At 48.9% G+C, this 17,640-nt stretch overlaps 2 pseudogenes; both read right to left on the bottom strand.

Moving 5' to 3' along the window:
• Positions 1-8,172: 8,172 nt before the first annotated feature.
• On the bottom strand, positions 8,173-10,895 carry LOC144771093 (28S ribosomal RNA; annotated as a pseudogene).
• A 6,141-nt stretch (positions 10,896-17,036) lies between these two features.
• LOC144771174 (5.8S ribosomal RNA) lies at positions 17,037-17,188 on the bottom strand (annotated as a pseudogene).
• Positions 17,189-17,640: the final 452 nt, after the last annotated feature.

Here is a 17,640-nt window from a genome sequence, read left to right as displayed (position 1 = left end):
CACTGGTAGAGTTAAGCCAAAATAGTTATGCCCACGTCCCTGTTTTAGAGCAGTCTTGCCTTCAAAATATAGGGATGGGAAACGTGGCTGAACATAATATGCAATTAACTTCTCCGCCACTCCCAGGTTGGGGAGGCAGAAGGGGGAGGCAGGGGACGAGGCAATTAGAATAGTTTCGTGGAACATAGCTGGTCTGGCTGCGAAATTTAACAATAAAGAATGGCGCCAGTACATAACCAAATTTACCGTAATTTGCCTACAAGAAACTTGGGCAGTTGATAATAGCACCCTACACTTAGAAGGGTACAAATGTTTCTTTGTCCCAGCAAGGAAATCTAGACCAGGTAGGGCGGTGGGTGGGTTATCTGTATATGTAGACCTGAACCTCCACGGCACATGGTCAACCTCAAACCGCAACTCGCATGACATCCAAGAGGTGCGGTTTAATGGTAAAGGACTTAAATTGATAATGTTTAATGTTTACAACAATGTGGCGGGTGGAGGATGTGATGTACTGATTAAAGAACTGGAGGACAGATAGTCTCAGGTTCCCACCCATGAACAAAGGGCCCACGCACAAAACATCTTAGTAATGGGAGACTTTAACTGTCATCTTTGCCCAGCCCTTTTCCCAATAGATGAAACATGGTCTCGATGCCCAGAGGAGAGTGGAGCCCATTTTGAGCACTTGCCAGAAGTTCAAGCTTTAACAAAATGTTTATATGACTATGACCTGGTTCACACCATGGACATGGTGTACTTACCGCAAGATGAGACCTTACCACCAACCTTCAAGGGTAGAGGCTGTTCGTCATATATTGATTACATTCTCGCTTCAAGGGTTTTTAAAAATAGGATCTCCAGGGTGGGGATTGAATGGAACCCATTTAGTGACCATAATCCATTGGTATTAGATGTTCCCTATCGTACCGATTCCAGCAGGACTAAGCACGTTGCAATAATTGAGAGGGCCACCGATCAGGGTAGACGCCTTAGGTGGTCTAAGATTGATGGAGTTAGGTTCTACAAATCACTGATGGAGAAGGGGAAGTCACCTTTCGAGGCATGCTTAGACATGGCAACAGAAGGACAGCAGCTACTTACAGCATTTAAATATATTATTGATTTAGTAGATGGGCTGTTAAAAACTAGTGCCCGGACAAATGTTATTGGTAGCCAACCACGTTGGTTTGACAGAGACTGTTCAAAAGCCTTGAGGGAACTCAAAGAGAGTATTAAAATAAGGCCAAGAGATGCCATACGAGTTGCCTTATGTAGGAAAAAGTATAAGAGGGAGCTGAGTAGGAGGAAAAATGCCCTACAAGCAGAAGGTTGGGCGGATTTAAGGGAGGCGGGGGAAAAGAGGGACATGACTGAATTCTGGAGAATCATCAATAGGCCCACCTTCCAGGAGGATACAGTCCCTAAATTAGGAACAAATATAACACCCGATTCGTGGATTGCTCATTATAGGGCCTTATATAACCATGGAACGTGCCCATCGCTTGATCAAGGGAATGTTGATCAAGCCCAGCCCGTAGCCTTCTCATTAAAGGAGATTAAGGTCGGGATTGAGGGGCTGTCTAAGAACAAGGCCCCAGGTCCAGATGGAATCCCGCCAGATTTATTCCTAAACTCAGTGGAATTATGGGCCCCTATAATGACAAGAGTCATTAACACTGCAATTCGTCAGGGTTTACCGCCCTCTTGGTCAACGGCCATTATTGTGCCGATTTTTAAAAAGGGTAATAGGGACGACCCGCAATGTTATCGCCCGATCTCCCTGATTGATGTATCCGCCAACATTTTGGGGAGGGGGATATTAAACCGGCTGGCGGAGTGGACTGAGGTGAATAATATCATCTCTGATACACAGTACGGTTTTAGGAAGGGTCGGTCCACGAGTGACCAGTGCTTGAACCTTTATATGTTAGCAGCAAAGTACACCAAGGCCAGTACGGAATCCATTTATATGGGATTCATGGATCTGGCAGCTGCTTTTGACCACGTTAATAGGGAAAAGCTCTGGGACATGATGACCAATATGGGGATAGAGGCTGGCCGTATTAAAATCTTAAGAGAATTGCACAGTAACACCTCAGCGCAAGTAAGGTATAACACGGAGGGGGAATGTTCCGACTCTTTTTATTGTAGAAGTGGGGTTTGCCAAGGCTGTATTTTGGCACCCTTTTTATTTTCCCTGTATATTAACAATTTAGAGCAGCACCTTTTACAGCTAGGATCAGATTGCCCACGAGTAGGGACGCGTCATGTTCCTATGCTGCTTTACGCAGATGATGCGGTCCTCCTTGGGCGAACACCAAAGAGCCTACAGATTTTAATTGACGGTTTTGTATCCTTTATGTGTTCTTTGGATCTTTTTGTTAATTTAGGAAAATCATATGTTTTATCTGTCGGCAGTAAACCATGCAATAAATGTACATTTACAATAGGGAGCCATAAGATAGAGAAGGTCAAATCATTCTCGTATCTGGGCCTACTATTTGATGGGTCTTTAAGATTTAACCACCTGGTGGAGGAACGCTGTCGAAAGATGAATGCCACCAATGGAGCTATTGCAGGCTATGGTAGGAGGTTGGGGAGGTGGTGCCCTGAGCAGGTGCTGAACCTGTATAACTCCATCTGTTGCTCTAAAGTTACTTATGGGGCAGAGGTGTGGGGCTTTGTGAATATTTGCCAACTTCAGCGGGAGGAGAATAAACATCTACGCTCCATCCTGAAAGCCCCGCACAGTCTAGCTGCAACCATTGCACACAGGGAGCTAGGGATATCCTACCTTGAGGACTTGGTGAAAGTCAGACCCATTTTAGCTTGGTTAAAAATCTGGACAAATCCCGAGGCAACCCTAAGTAGGGAAATAATGAAGGATTGCTTGGATAGAGAAAAATGGATGTGAATCCCGTGGCTCAGTTATGTCAAGTCCGTTTTAGACACGCTGGGCCTCGGGAACCTTTTTTCTGACCCGGCAACAATCACCCCTAGCCATAAGACGACTGTCAAAAAAGTGTTTTGGGCACATAAAGCCGCCCAAAGAACAGAGTCAGATAGGGTCAAAACCACGGTGTGTGCCTATAACCTTGTAAAGACTAGAGAAGGAATGGAACCCTATTTATATTTAATACACAATGCTCAAGACAGGTTTTTAATGAATCGTTTTAGGCTCAATCTTTTACCATATTTATTGGGATCACCTTTAGGGTATTCCACTTCAATTGAGCAGAAGGGAACCTGCGGCTGCGACAATAGGTCTCCGCAGGATTCCCTTCATTTTGTATTGTTATGTTCATTTTATTCTTTACCTAGGCGCAGATTTTTGGTAGACATTGTAAAAAAATCTAACATAAAAAGTGCCCGTGAGGCTTTGATTTATTTACAACAGGCGAATGATCCATTTACACTGTGCTGTATTATTAATTTTATTAAAGTGGCTGCTCGGTTGAGGGCCACTAAGGGGGGGGGGGGGGGGGGAATTGTGAATTGTGAGATTTCGGATTCTGGTTTTAAAGTTCCATAATGTCCTTTTTCTCTTAACATACTGTGATTTAGTTGTAGCAATAACAGGATTCATGTCAATTTAATTGTTTTTTAATGATATGAGTGTATATTGTTTGTTTGTACTTTTTATGGTGATTTTTAATCATCGAATAAAGAATCCTGACTGACTGAGTACAGATCCAGGGCACCGGGAAACCCTCTGGGTAGCTGTTGCACCATAGAAATTCAATATATAAATAAATAAATAAAATAAATGCATGGGGTGGTATATTTTGTGTGGGAAGGGAGATATGTGATAGCGGCGTGTTTGCAAGAATGATTCTGTGTCAAACTTTGTATGTGTTATGATGGAATCTGGAGGTTGCTGGGGTTTGTGAGAGGAAGGTTGTGTGTGGATGAAGAGGAGCTGCATCAGCATTTCTTTGCTGTGTTATTCTGATCTTTTTTTAAACAAAAGGCCCATGATATTTCCTCTCTGCATGGTGGCATTCTGCTTGCAGTTGACATGCTAAAGACATGTTCCATGAATCCCAACAGAGTCAATGGATGATCATATTTATGAATTACTACAAGCATGGGGGGTTTGGGGCTAGTTTGGTACCCAAACTCAGATCTCAGCAGGAGCTGAAGCCTATGGCCTGAGGAGGGCTATTGAATAAACCTCAGCCAAAATCTGCACTTGAAAACGCAATAATCGGTCCTATGTACATGTATGTATGTATGTATGTATTTTAATGCTTATTAAGCGCAGCTGTCACCCAGCGGGTATCCTGGCGCTGAGATCAGTTCCACCATCTGGTCAACGTTTATTCTGCCCTAGGGAAGAGATAAGTTTTAAGGTCCCTTTTAAATGAAATCAGATTTTGTCTGCTCCTCAGTGTTAAAGGTAGAGTGTTCCACATTGAGGCGGCCGTAAAACTAAAAGCGCGGCCGCCCATTCTCACTCTATTTATTCTTGGGATTTTCACTAAGAAAGCTGAGGCGGATCTCAGAGGTCTGGCAGCCTGATACCACGAAAAGAGATTTTGCAGTGGTATTGGTCCTTGACCATGCAGAGCTCCAAAAATCAGGCATGAGGCCTTATAGGAGATCCTCTGCTGGACCGGTAACCAATGTAAGATTGCCAGAGCTCCGGCAGAAGAGGCCGAGCGAGGCAAGGACAGGGCTAGTTTAGCCGCCATATTTTGAATCCTTTGTAATTTAAGGATCAAGTTCTTTGGGGCTCCTAGAAGTAGTGCGTTACAGTAGTCTAACCTACTGAGAATGGTACTACGCACTACTTCTACTCTAGCTTCCCAAGGGAGAAGCGGCAGTATCTTCCGTAGAGCACGGAGCAGACCCATACATGTCCCAACGCTCCTGTTCACCGAGGCGTCCAGTTGTAGGTTCGATTCAAACATGACTCCCAGATTGCGGGCCGAGTCTGCCGCCTCCACCGAGCCTGGAATGGAAGTAGGCCAAAAGTCTTCCGGCAATGGGCGAGGGAGTCGGTCTGAAGAGCAGTGCAGTATCTCCGTCTTTGCGCCATTGAATTGGAGTGAATTGGCTTGCAACCACTCTGCTGTGGCCGACATACACTGATGGAAAGTGTCCCTCGACACTGCCTCTGAACCCTCAAAAGAAAAAATCAATTGGGTGTCATCGGCATAATTGATGACTTGAATGCCGAAAGACCTTATTAGTTGTATCAGGGGCTGGAGGTACAAATTAAAAAGAATCGGACTTATCGCCGACCCCTGGGGGACACCCTGGTTCACCTGGCGTATGTCAGAGCAGAAAGGTGGCAGTGTTACTGCCTGTTGTCTCTTATCCAGATATGATGAAGACCAGGCTAGTGCCGAGCCCGTTATTCCCGCATTGCAGAGACGGCCCAGAAGGATCTCATGGTTCACCGTGTCGAACGCGGCCGACATGTCAAGCAGCACTAAAAATGCTGACTTGCCCCTGTCGACACGCGTTCGCAGATCATTCAACACGGTAACCAGAGCAGTGCATGCAGTACATGCAGTGAATTATTGTTTGCCGGACAGGTTTTATATATGGACAGACACAGGTGGTATGGGAGAGGAAAGGGTGAGTTTAATTAATTTAATTGAAAATTGATAAGTTCTTATCTATGAAGGATTAGGATACCAGTCACGAATAGTTGAACGGGTTGATAGTCAAGATGATATGCAATTTTGCAAGATATCATCATTTGTTTATTTTGTATAGAATGTTGTGACAGCTGCACACTTGTTTGATTTGTACAGTTTCTCCGCCCTTGGAGGAGCTATGTAAAAAAACAAAAAAAAAAAAAACAAAAAAAATTCTTTGGAAAAAAATAAAAGTTTTGGGGTGGTGGGATGGGGTCTCGGTTGGTATTACATTTAGTGGCTCACCTAAAACATACTATATCCCATTGGTATAGCATGTCCCATGGTACAGAGTTAACATGTTTTTACTAGGAAACCAAACCCTTCTCCTAGCCCTAATCTATATAACACTAGCTCTTGCAAGGAACAGAACAGGGACTGGGATTAAGGAGGAATCGGCGATCAAAGTGATACACTAACCGGGAAGCATGAATTGCAGAAGCTACCTCCCATGACCTTTCTTTGGTACCATACCGCATCTGAGCGATTAACTAATGAAGAGACACACAAACTCCTCAGGAGCCCAGAATAGCATGGACCTCCTTCTGCTGTTTGGGATCTACCAATAGGGGCATGTGCTTCTCATGTATTCTAGGATCTTTGGTGTACCTCTTTTTTTCGGTATTCTCTGCATCGTACATAAGTCCTGAAACTGGATCCTGTATTTTGGGCAACCACCCCTTATGAAGGGGATGCTCACATGCCTCATTTTTTAAAATTAATCACGTTCGATTTGCGCGATGAAGAGGACCACTACCTGAAAAACAAGGTGGATAAACATCGTAGACAGTGTTAGTGTAAACCATTGTGTAACCAGTGCCTAAACACATTCCCATCTAGGATGCAAGGTTCTCTCTTTTACATCTTGGCTCTTGAGACGAGAAAGTGTTGACTACCTTGCACAGTCAAGAAAGTTGGAATTCTTGTTACAACTGACGGTAGCTTGCTTCCTTCTCATGCTCCCAGTCTTCATCACCTGTGTACCTACTTTATTTTCTGAATCCATTTGTATCCCTTAGACGGTAAGTTTGTTGAATACTATATATTTGTGTCTTACCATTGCTTACTACATTATACTTGCTGGGGGCTTGCTTGTCAACTAATTCTCTGATTTCAGATGTATATATTTGTTTGTTAATAAACATTTTAAGACTTCAATTGACCTGAGCTCAAAGATTATTTGGCAAAGGGAGTGCCAACCACATCTTCACTGGATTTACAAGTCAGATAACTTAAGGGCTCGATCAAGCAGGGCACAGTCTTAATCCTTCAAGACACATTGTTAAAGCCCAAAAAAGTGCAAGTGTCTGAACAAAAGAAGTGCAATAATGTGAACAGAGTATAATAAAAACTCTAACATAATCATTGGACTTTTGTAAGGAACTTAATGATTTGGCAACAAGAAACAGAGAAGGAAAGAAGTAATTACTTTCACATTTTTTGACTCGCATTAGGGATGTGTTATTCATTAGGCCTGGGAGTATTTCAAATTAGCTGGTGACCTGGTTCACTGAGTTTGCATACCCATACTTGCCCATTAGCTGGATCGACCTTGAGAATGAAACGTCAGTGGTGATGTTTTTGCTAACACAAAGCCGATAGTATGATGGACATCTTGAAATCTGGCAAACCCGTGTGGATGGGGCATCACCCTACCCCAGCAGGACTTCTGGCTGGTATCACTGGCCTGCAGGGATGGGCCTCCCTGGTGAAAGTCATGGCTTTGTCTGCCTCTCACAGTGGATTGTGGGAGCTGTCAGATCACAGGAGCCCCAGACTCCTCCTCGGTTCGATGCCACCCTGCCACGGTATCGTCCCACAGAGGTCCACTGTCCGCTCCACATCCTGGAGGGACACAGGAGTCCTCCTCAGTCTGCAGCCACCATGCCCTGGGAAGGGACTGTCATCCCAGTCCATCGGCTAAGGGTGCCCGGGGTCAGGGCCTTCTACCTTCCTGGTGTCCAAGCCTGGGGAGCTAAGGAGAGTTAAGTCCGCCTTGCCAGCCTGCATCCCTGCTTTGACTTGCCTGGGAAGTCACTTTCTCGTTGACTATTAAGCCCCCAGGAATTAGGGGCTTACAGAGCTTGGGAGGAGACACAAGTCAGTTAGCTGTGCCGGACAGCCTGCCGGTCATCTGGTCAGCCAGCCACCGACTGGTCATCTGGTTGTCCAGTCACGGATTGCTCATCTGGTCGGCCAGTAGGGCAACAAGATGGGCTGGGCAGAGATGGTGATCAGAGTGCCTAGGATGCAGACGATGACAAGGCCAGCACTCAGCAGACTCCTTTCTAGAGCCACCTGCTAGCTTCTTGCCACCAGGTTTCTGGTGCCTGCAGCGGCCATCTGGTCATTCTGCAGACCTCGGAGAGATCGTGCTCCCCATCCCTGCACCTCGTGGTGCAGGTTGGGAGGGGAAGGCCCCTTGCCGTTCTGCATATGGCAGAGACACCATCCATGTGCCTGCACCCCCATTCCTCCCACATGCCTGGAGACAGAGGGACAAAGGTACCCATAGACAGAGACAAAAGCTTGGCTCATAGGATGACTTTTAATAGATTGCAGCAAGGTAGCTGCTCTGCTACTTATGAAACTATGACTCAGAATCAGGTCATCTATGAATGATTTTGCACTGGGTGCCCCACAAACATGCAGTGCACTAAGAGCAATGGAGGTGACCCCCTTTTGTCTGCACTCCAGTCCCCAAGTGAGCAGTTCTATGCACTGGCCTAAGAGGTTAACTATCGCAGGCCAACCAAAGCTCCACAGCACTTGGGTCTCATTACGGTTTAGGGGGATTCTGACTGAGAATCGTTTCTATCATAACCCCACAGAAGGTAGCTTCACCCCATTGGTTCCTCAGTCAAGCACATCCACCAAATATCCGAACCTACAGTTCCTCTTGTACTGAACACATCACCTGCAGGGTAAAACTAACCTGTCTCACAATAGTCTAAATCTGGCTCTCATTCTCTGTTAGAGGGTGAACAATGCAACACTTGCTGAATCCTGCTTCACAATGATAGGAAGAGTTGACATCTAAGGATCAAAGAGCACCGTCACCATGTACATAAGTCAGTTATCCCTGTGGTAACTTTTCTGACACCTCCCGCTTTAAACCATACAGAAATATGAGGCTCTACTTTCACAGTCTGTATTAATATTGAAAATAAAGTTCAAGCAAGTTTTTGCCCTTCTGCTTCGCTAAAAATTCTAACCTACCTGAGCTCACCTCAGGACACCTGCATTATCATTTGGCATGTGTACCACCCCAGTCAAACTCCCTACCTTCCACTGTCCCCTGATCAGGTTAAGCCAGGCAGGTGCTGGGCACTTTGAGCCATAGGCAAGAGCCCCACAGTGCTTATTTTATCAAGATTGGACTATGGTAATGTCCTGTACTTGGGTCTACCAAAGAACTTGATCCAAAGATTGCAGGTCGTTTTGAACGACGCTGCACGCCTAATTTTTAAACTTCCGAGAAGCGCTCATGCTTCCCCTCTGTTGTCTAAACTTCACTGGCTTCCTATGAAACAGAGGATAGAATTCAAGAGCTTGTGCATTGCACACAAGGCAATTCATGGACGTGCACCTGGCTATATTAAGGATCGTCTAAAGCCCTACAATCCGAAACGTATCCTAAGATCATCTGACGCTTCACTGTTGACATGCCCTCTAGTGACAAAAGGAGGTAGATCCTTTTCCATACTTACTCCAGTGTTATGGAATAAGCTACCAGTGTCTTTGCGTAAGGAGCCGAATCTTCTCTGTTTTAGGAAACAGTTGAAAACGATTCTGTTTAGAGAGGCTTTTGGTCACATAAGTTAAACCGACAAGCTGGTCTAAGTTCTCTGTGAGTAGGAATAAAGTGTGTTTTCTTTGGTCTGGAGCGCCTTGAGACCTGGTGGTGAGTTGGCGCTATACAAACCGGAGTAACATAACATAACATAACATTATCCCTGCATCACCGGGTAAGTGAAAAAATGATAAGCGTAGTGCTATTTCACCGACGGCCCGAGGGCCCCCCACTTCCACTTATCCTACACCTTCATAGTGCCAGACTAGCTGCTTACCAAAAGGGGCCCACAGGGCACGCACATTTGATGCCTGGCTCCATACCATTGAGCAGGGCTTCTTATCCATTTAAAGTTTGAGAATAGGGTGAGATCGTTTTGGCCCCAAGACCTCTAATCATTCGCTTACCAGATAAACCTGTGGTTTCCGTGTGCCAGCTATCCTGAAGGAAATTTAGGAGGGTACCAGCTACTACATGGTATGATTAGTCGTTCACCACTATACCCAAGAGAGATGACAGATTTGCAAATCAGGACCACCAGTTTTTCCTTTGGATTTGCCCTGCCCAGGCATAGTTCACAATCTTTTGGGTCCTATCATACATGCTAATGCCCCATCTCCCTGACAGAGCAGGTGAGAAGCGCCGGTAGTGCGTCTGCCACAGAGCCATGGCCTGATACTAACTTAGATGGTGCGCACCAGCTCCAACCATCATTGTGCCACAAGGTTTTATTCATCCCTTCAATTTGTGCACGTTAGACCCCTTGGTCCGGGTTTCAAGATGGGTCAGGTGGGTAACTGGCACCACTGCAGACCACTGGCACCCACTATGAACCTTCCCACCCTGTTGTATGACGTGGTCAGGAAGTACTGACTACAGTCCACCCCAGTTGACAGTCACAATGAAGCAAGGCGCCCTGTCCACCCTCTTCCGTCACTTCTCACCTTGAGAGGGGTCAGGGTGGTTGCTAGGGGAGGACATGGAGGCAGTCAGTCTCACTCGGACACTACAAAGCTACTGCAAGGGGGCTGTAACATTCTCTGCCAGAGCGTAGTGCCACCTGCCCCCAAGAAGCCTTTGCAGCTGACCCGCAGCCTGACGTAGAGTACTGCAGTGAAGAAAATGAGCCCTGCGGGGTGAGTACATCAAGATGGCGGTCTGTGAAGGGGATATGCCCTCCTGGGCAACCAACCATCCTGCTATATTAAACCAGCCGGGTGGCCACCACCGGTTTTCCCTCTTGACATATTCATGCTCTCTTGAACTCTCTTTGCAGAGTTCCTTTAAACATTCCCTTTTGCCACTTGTTAGCTATCGGCAGGGCCAATAGAATTATGCGATTGTGTGGCTGTGCTGATTTTTTCATAATTATAGATTTGGCACATTTGCCATATAATCCTTTATCTGCTGGATAATCTGCTGATTTTAACAAAAAATTTATTTCTAGGTCAAACGGTTCAAAAGTTATTAAAATGCAGCGACACGTTGCTGCGCAGTGGAAGACCCTTTGCAAAGCTGGTCTGGTCACCTTTCTGTTGCTTATTGCTATTATTGCTATATTTGGGTGTTAAAAGCAAAAAGAACAAATGATGGATGGAATGCTGAACAAATCAAACATTCACCCCCAGTCACAGATCTGGGTTTAATCCATTGTTTTTTTGCTCACCACACCACCCCAGTTTGGACCCAAGCATGTGCAAATCACTCTTGACCTGCTATCCGCTAGAGCGAGCGTGGCAACACTCATATAAGTCGTCTGCAAAGATAGAGTATCGGGCAGCTATCAAACAGTACTACAAAGGCATCCGCAGAGCCCGTGCTGATTATGTGGCCAATAAAATTTTAACTAGTTCAAACCCTGCCAAGACTATTTTTTCTCTGCTTAACGGTATGAAGAGTGCGTGGCTCAAGAGGGCTTCTTCCATCAGCTCTAACCAACATTGTGATGAGCTTGCACAGTTCTTTCTGAATAAAGTTGAGCAGATCTACAGGGGCCTACCAACGACGTCCTCCCCTTTGGAAGGAGGAGTGTCAGACACATTTGGCAACCCAGGGGTGGTCAGCCTGTCCTCTTTCCCTTCTCTGACTCTGTCAGGATATGAGGCTTTGTGTTCTAAAATCAGATCTGGCTCCCCGGTGGACCCTTTGCCACCTGCCCTCCTCCGCCAGCTACACTCCTCAATTTCCCTGGTATGTCTCGGTCTGGCCAATCTTTCCTTGAGCTCAGCTCCCGTTGTTCGGGCATGGAAGCATGCTAAAGTGGTTCCATTACTAAAAAAGCCTTCACTGGACCCGAATGACCCTGAGAATTATCGACCGATTTCCCAGCTCCCATTTCTGGCCAAGTTGGTGGAATCTCACGTGAACTCTATCCTGGCCAAGTTCCTTGAGCAGAATGCTATTCTTGATACTACTCAGCATGGTTTTCGGCCGCAGCACGGTACCAAGTTTGCTCTACTCACTGTGTTAGAGAACATCCGAGGCAGTCTGGATGTGGGGGACTCTGCGGCATTGGTCCTTCTGGACCTAAGTGCCGCCTTCGATACAGTTTCCCATGATATCCTTCTGAAACGCCTCAAGGAAGTGGGACTGAGAGATGTGACATTGGCCTGGTTTCGGTCCTTTCTTGAAGACAGGCCCTTTCAGGTTCTCAATCAATCAATCAATCAGGGATTTGTTAAAGCGCGACTACTCACCCGTAAGGGTCTCAAGGCACATGGGGTGGGGGGGGGGTGCAGGTTCCATTCCATCAAGGAGGGGGTCTGTCGAAGAGCCAGGTTTTGAGGTTTCTTGCTAAGATGGGGAGCGATGTTGTCTATCTGAGGTGGAGCGGAAGGGCGTTCCATGCTTTGGCCGAGAGGAAGGAGAAGGAGCGGCCTCCCGATCTGGTCTTTCTGGTGCGGGGGACCACGGCGTAGGGGAGCTGGGCTGATCGTAGGGTCCTTTGGGGTGCGTGGAATTTGAGTCGGCTGTTCAGGTATGCTGGTCCGGTGCCGTGGAGGGCCTTGTGTGCGTGGGTGAGCATCTTAAAGGTGATTCTCGCCTCGACGGGGAGCCAGTGGAGTGTGCGCAGATGCTGGGAGATGTGGCAGTGTTTTGGCAGGTTGAGGACCAGTCTTGCAGCGGCGTTCTGGATGTTCTGTAGCTTGCAGATGAGGTTTTTGTTTATTCCGGCGTAGAGTGCGTTGCCGTAGTCGAGCCTGCTGGTGACCAGGGCGTGAGTGACTGTCTTTCGGTGTTCGAGGGGGATCCATTTGAAGGTCGTACGAAGGAGGCGGAGGGTGTGGAAGCAGGAAGATGAGACAGAGTTGATCTGGCGGTCCATTTTGAGCTCAGAGTCCAGGATGAATCCCCGGTTGCGTGCGTGGTCTGTGGGGGTTAGCGGGTTTCCGAGGGCGGTGGGCCACCAGCTGTCGCTCCAGGCGTCGGGGTTTGGGCCCATGATGAGTACTTCTGTTTTGTTGGTGTTTAGTTGTAGGCAGCTGTTTTTCATCCATTTGGCGACGGCTTCCATGCCTTCTCGAAAGTTGCGTCTGGCGGTGTTGGGCTCGTTGGATAGGGAGAGGATGAGCTGGGTGTCGTCTGCGTATGACACGATGTTGAGTCCGTAGGTTCTGATGATGGGGGCAAGTGGAGCCATGTAGACGTTGAAGAGCGTCGGGCTGAGGGAGGAGCCCTGGGGGACTCCGCAGGTGGTAGGTGTGGGGTCCGAGAGGAAAGGGGGGAGTCTGACCCGCTGCGTCCTGCCGGAGAGGAAGGAGCAGATCCAGTCGAGGGCCTTGTCCTGGATTCCTGCGTCGTAGAGTCTGCCTATTAGGGTGCGGTGGGAGACTGTGTCGAACGCAGCTGATAGGTCAAGGAGGATGAGGGCTACTGTTTCTCCTTTGTCCAATAGGGTGCGGATGTCGTCTGTTGCGGCGAGGAGGGCGGTTTCCGTACTGTGGTTTTTTCTGAAGCCGATTGGGAGGAGTCGAGGATGTTGTGTTCTTCAATGAATGTGGCGAGTTGGCTGTTGATGGCTTTCTCGATGACTTTCGCTGGGAACGGGAGCAGGGAGATGTGTCTGTAGTTTTTGAGGTTGGTGGGGTCCGCTGAGGGTTTCTTTAGGAGGGGGTTCACCTCGGCGTGTTTCCAGTCGTCGAGTAACGAGGCGGTCGCCAGGGAGCGGTTGATGGTGTGGCGGAGCATGGGTGCGATGGTGTCGGTGGCTCTGTTGAAGATGTGGTGGGGGCAGGGGTCCGTGGGGGCCCCTGAGTGGATTGACTTCATGGTCTTCAGTGTGTCTTCGGTGGTGAGGGCTGACCAGTCATCAATCGCTGGTTTCCGGGTGTCGGGGGTTGTTGGTGAGGGTTCAGTGTGTTGGTTGTCTTCGTCGAAGTTGTCGTAGATGCTATTGATTTTGTGGTGGAAAAAGGTGCTGAGTTTGTCGCAGAGGTCTTGTGAGGGAGGGATGTCGGTAGACTCGCTGGTGGGTTGGGCGAACTCCTTGATGATGCTGAAGAGTTCCTTGCTGTTGTGTGCGTGGGTGGAGATTCTGTCTTCAATCGTTTTTTTCCTCGTTTCTCTGATGAGTTGATGGTGGGCGTTGGTGGCGGCTCTGAAGTTGTTGTGGGCTTCTGTGGATTTGATGTTTCTCCAGGCCTTTTCGAGGCGGCAGCATGTGCGCCTGGATTCTCGAAGTTTGGTGGTAAACCATCTGGCTTTCTTGGCACGGGTATTGTTGTTTTTCTTGAGGGGGGCTATGGTGTTGGTGCTGTCCAAGATCCATCTATGCAGGGTTCGGGCTGCGGTGTTGGGGTCGTCGTTTTCCGCGATGGTTGGGGTGGAGTTGTTGAGTGAGGAGGTAAGCTGGTCGTCGGTGATTTTGGTCCAGTTTCTTTGTGGAAGCAGGTGCTGGTGTCTGTGGATGGTGGGTGTTCTGAAGGTGAAGTGGACGCAACGATGGTCGGTCCATGGGAGTTCGGTGGTGTGGCTGAAGGTGATGGAGTTTCCTGTAGTGAAGAGGGGGTCGAGGGTGTGTCCTGCAGAGTGCGTGGGCTCGGTCACGATCTGGCGGAGTCCAATGTTGTGGAGGTTGTCCAGGAGGCATGTGGTGTTGGGGTCCAGTTGATTGTCGAGGTGGAAGTTGAGGTCTCCCAGCAGGGTGTAGTTGGTGGATGCGATGGCCTGCGGGGTCCAGGGGGTCGGTAAATGAGGGTTCCTCGGAGGGCGGCGGTGGGGCTGGCCAGTATCTTGAAGTGAAGGTGTTCCATCAGTTCTGTGGACTCGTCAGGGAGTGTGCTCAGGCGGAGGCTGGATTTGTGGATGATGGCGATTCCTCCTCCTGGGTGGGTGGGGCGGTCCTTTTTGGAGATCTTGTATCCTTGGGGGATGGCGATGGCGATGTCTGGTCCTGAGGTGGTGTTGGTCCAGGTTTCGGTGAAGAATGCTACGTCCGGGGTGGTGCTGTCGAGGAGGTCCCAGATTTCTGTGGCGTGTTTGTGGAGGGATCGGACGTTGAGGAGGATGCATTGCAGGGTCTTCGGTTGGGTTGTGTTCTTGTGGGCGGGTTGTGCTGGATCCGTGTTCTTGGCGGTGCTGCAGGTGTGCCGGCAGCGGTGACAGCTGAAGGGTCCATGGGTGTCGGCTGGTGATGCTAGCTTGCAGTTGTTGTTGCAGCCTGGGTTGAGTGCGTGGAGTGCTGCTGGGTCGTAGCGTTGGAGGGGCGGAGGTCCAGGGTTCCTGGTGCTGGTCGAGGACGGGTCGCAGACGGGCGCAGACGTGCTTGCCTTTGATGCGCCTTCGGTGCACCAGGGGCGCAGTGGACGCCATTAAGTAGGGGTCGTGGAGGGCTGGGCAGTTCCTCCATACCACTCTCGCGAGGCTGTTCTACATCGGGAGTCCATCAGGGCTCCGTTCTGAGTCCTCTTTTGTTCAATCTGTATGTCAGACCCTTGGCAGAGATGGCTAAGAGCAGGGGGCTGTCCCTGGTGTCCTACGCCGTCGATACCCAATTGGTGTTTGCTTTCTCGAAGAAGTGCAACACCAATTTGGGTAAGTTTAAGGATGACCTCTTGGCTATATCGGACTGGATGGCGGCTAACTGCTTACAGTTGAACGCCAGCAAGTCGGAGATTCTCCTCTTTGGCAGGGATCGTGAGCTGTGGACTGAACAGTGCTGGCTGGATCGCCTTAAGCCCGCCCCGCCCCAAAGAGGCAGTGAAAAACCTGGGCGTGTGGTTTGACAGCAACCTGACCTTTGATAAACAGTCGAAGGCCGTTGCGGGGACTTGCTTTGGACTATTGCGCGGTCTCAGGCCACTGCTCAGTTTCTATCCCCCTAAGGTGCGACAGACTATCATCCAGGCGTCTATCGTGTCCAGATTGGACTACGCCAACTGTCTTTACCTGGGCGCCAACAAAGCGAGCATTAAACGCCTTCAGAGGGCTCAGAATGCGGCGGCTCGGCTTTTGGTAGCACTGCCTAGATCTCACTCGGTTGCCCATGTGCTTCCTAGGCTCCATTGGCTGCCAGTTGATCGGTGTATTGAGTTTAAGGCACATTGTTACTCTCACAAGATTTTGTCACGACAGGCCCCTTCAGGGCTATTCCACTTGCTGGAGTACTACGAGCCGGGTCGCCTGCTTCGATCTGCTGACCTTGCATTGGTCCGTGTCCCACGCGTCTGGAGAGCGAGGGCCGGTGGTCGCTCCTTCGGTTATTTGGCCGCGAAACTTTGGAATACACTCCCTCTCACTATGAGAGTAATGCCGAATCATCTGGCATTTAGTAAAGTCTTAAAGACCTGGCTCTTTCCTTGTAAGTAGTCTAATCTGTTGTCGTTTACTGACCGGCCCGGGTTCTTGGGGTTTCTGATAGCGCTGGGACGCCTTGTTGCTGAGGCAGCTAAGCGCTTTACAAATCCAAAAAATAAATAAAATAAATAAATAAATATCCATGGAAGCAGTCCAGCCCGAACTGCCGGGCCCGGTCATCCCTGGACCGGGAATAAGCATCCTGGAACCAGTATCGGGGCATCACTCCTCATCAGCCAGGCTAGCTTGAATCTAGTGGCACAGTGAGCATAGGACCCATGTCTAGGCATACCCTTCCCACTTAGGGCGACAAAAGCAAAAAGAACAAATGATGGACAGAATCATGAACAAATCAAACATGCCCCCCCTGTCACAGATCTGGGTTTAATCCATTGTTTGTTCACCATGCCACCCAGTTTGGACCCAACCATACGAAAATCAGTCTTGACCCTGCTCCCAATGGGAACAGTCCTGCCCGAACTGCCAGGACAGGTCCTCCCTAGACCAGGAACAAGCATCCTGAGACCGGTTTCGAGGCATCACCCTTCATAGCTGTAGGACACCGCAGACAGTCATGGACAGCACACAGCCCAGTAGCCCAGGTTTTTCAGGCCCAGGGTACCCATCCGCCCCACCAAGTTGGTGAAGGCCAGGTGACCTGGTGGTTTCCTCTGCATTGGAACTGGGCGGGGCCCTGTGATGGGCGATCAGGTGCTTGACCTTGAGAGAACAAAGGACCCGAGCCCACTGTGACAGCCTCAGCTGCACTCTAGAAGAGATGGTAATTGATATTCAAGCAACTCTCAGACGGGTAGGACTGGGGGAAACCTCGGGCCACATGGCGTGTTCAAAGTGTTAGTGATCAATGTGTCATGTAGTTCACAAGTATTGCTGCAGCTAGCTGCATTCTTTATTGATGTGTGAGCCAAGTGATCCACCGCCAAGGGTTAAAGGCAACGTTTGTGATATTTGCCCACCTGTGGGTTCAGAAGAGGCAGAACGAAGTCAGCGCCGGCCATCCACTGCCTAGGCGGTAAGACAGCCCAGTACTCCAACAGGCTTCCCCTCTGAAAGTAAGCCTCCAAAATGTCAAGATTTTTTCCAGGCGTTAAAGCCCGACCCTGCCGCTATGGCAGTCAGAAAAGCAAGAAGCTCCCAAGGCAGCAAAGGCAGGCTGCTCCAGCACTCACCCTCTAGGGCTGCACGAGTCTTGAATTCCCAATTTGCCCATGGCTCGACCCCTGCACCCAGCTTTAGGCAGCAGCCCTGAGCCTTGCTGGTGGACTGGGGTCTCTCTTGCCCTGGTGGGAGGCACAGAGGGAAGGAGAGCCAGGTTGCCACATATGGTCAAAGTGATTCACCCGCTGCCGATATACATGTGAAATCTTGAGCAGCCATGGG

This window comes from Lissotriton helveticus, chromosome 7, assembly GCF_964261635.1.
Source record: "Lissotriton helveticus chromosome 7, aLisHel1.1, whole genome shotgun sequence".
NCBI classification, from domain to species: Eukaryota; Metazoa; Chordata; class Amphibia; order Caudata; family Salamandridae; genus Lissotriton; species Lissotriton helveticus.
This window is presented reverse-complemented; position numbering and strand designations above follow the sequence as displayed.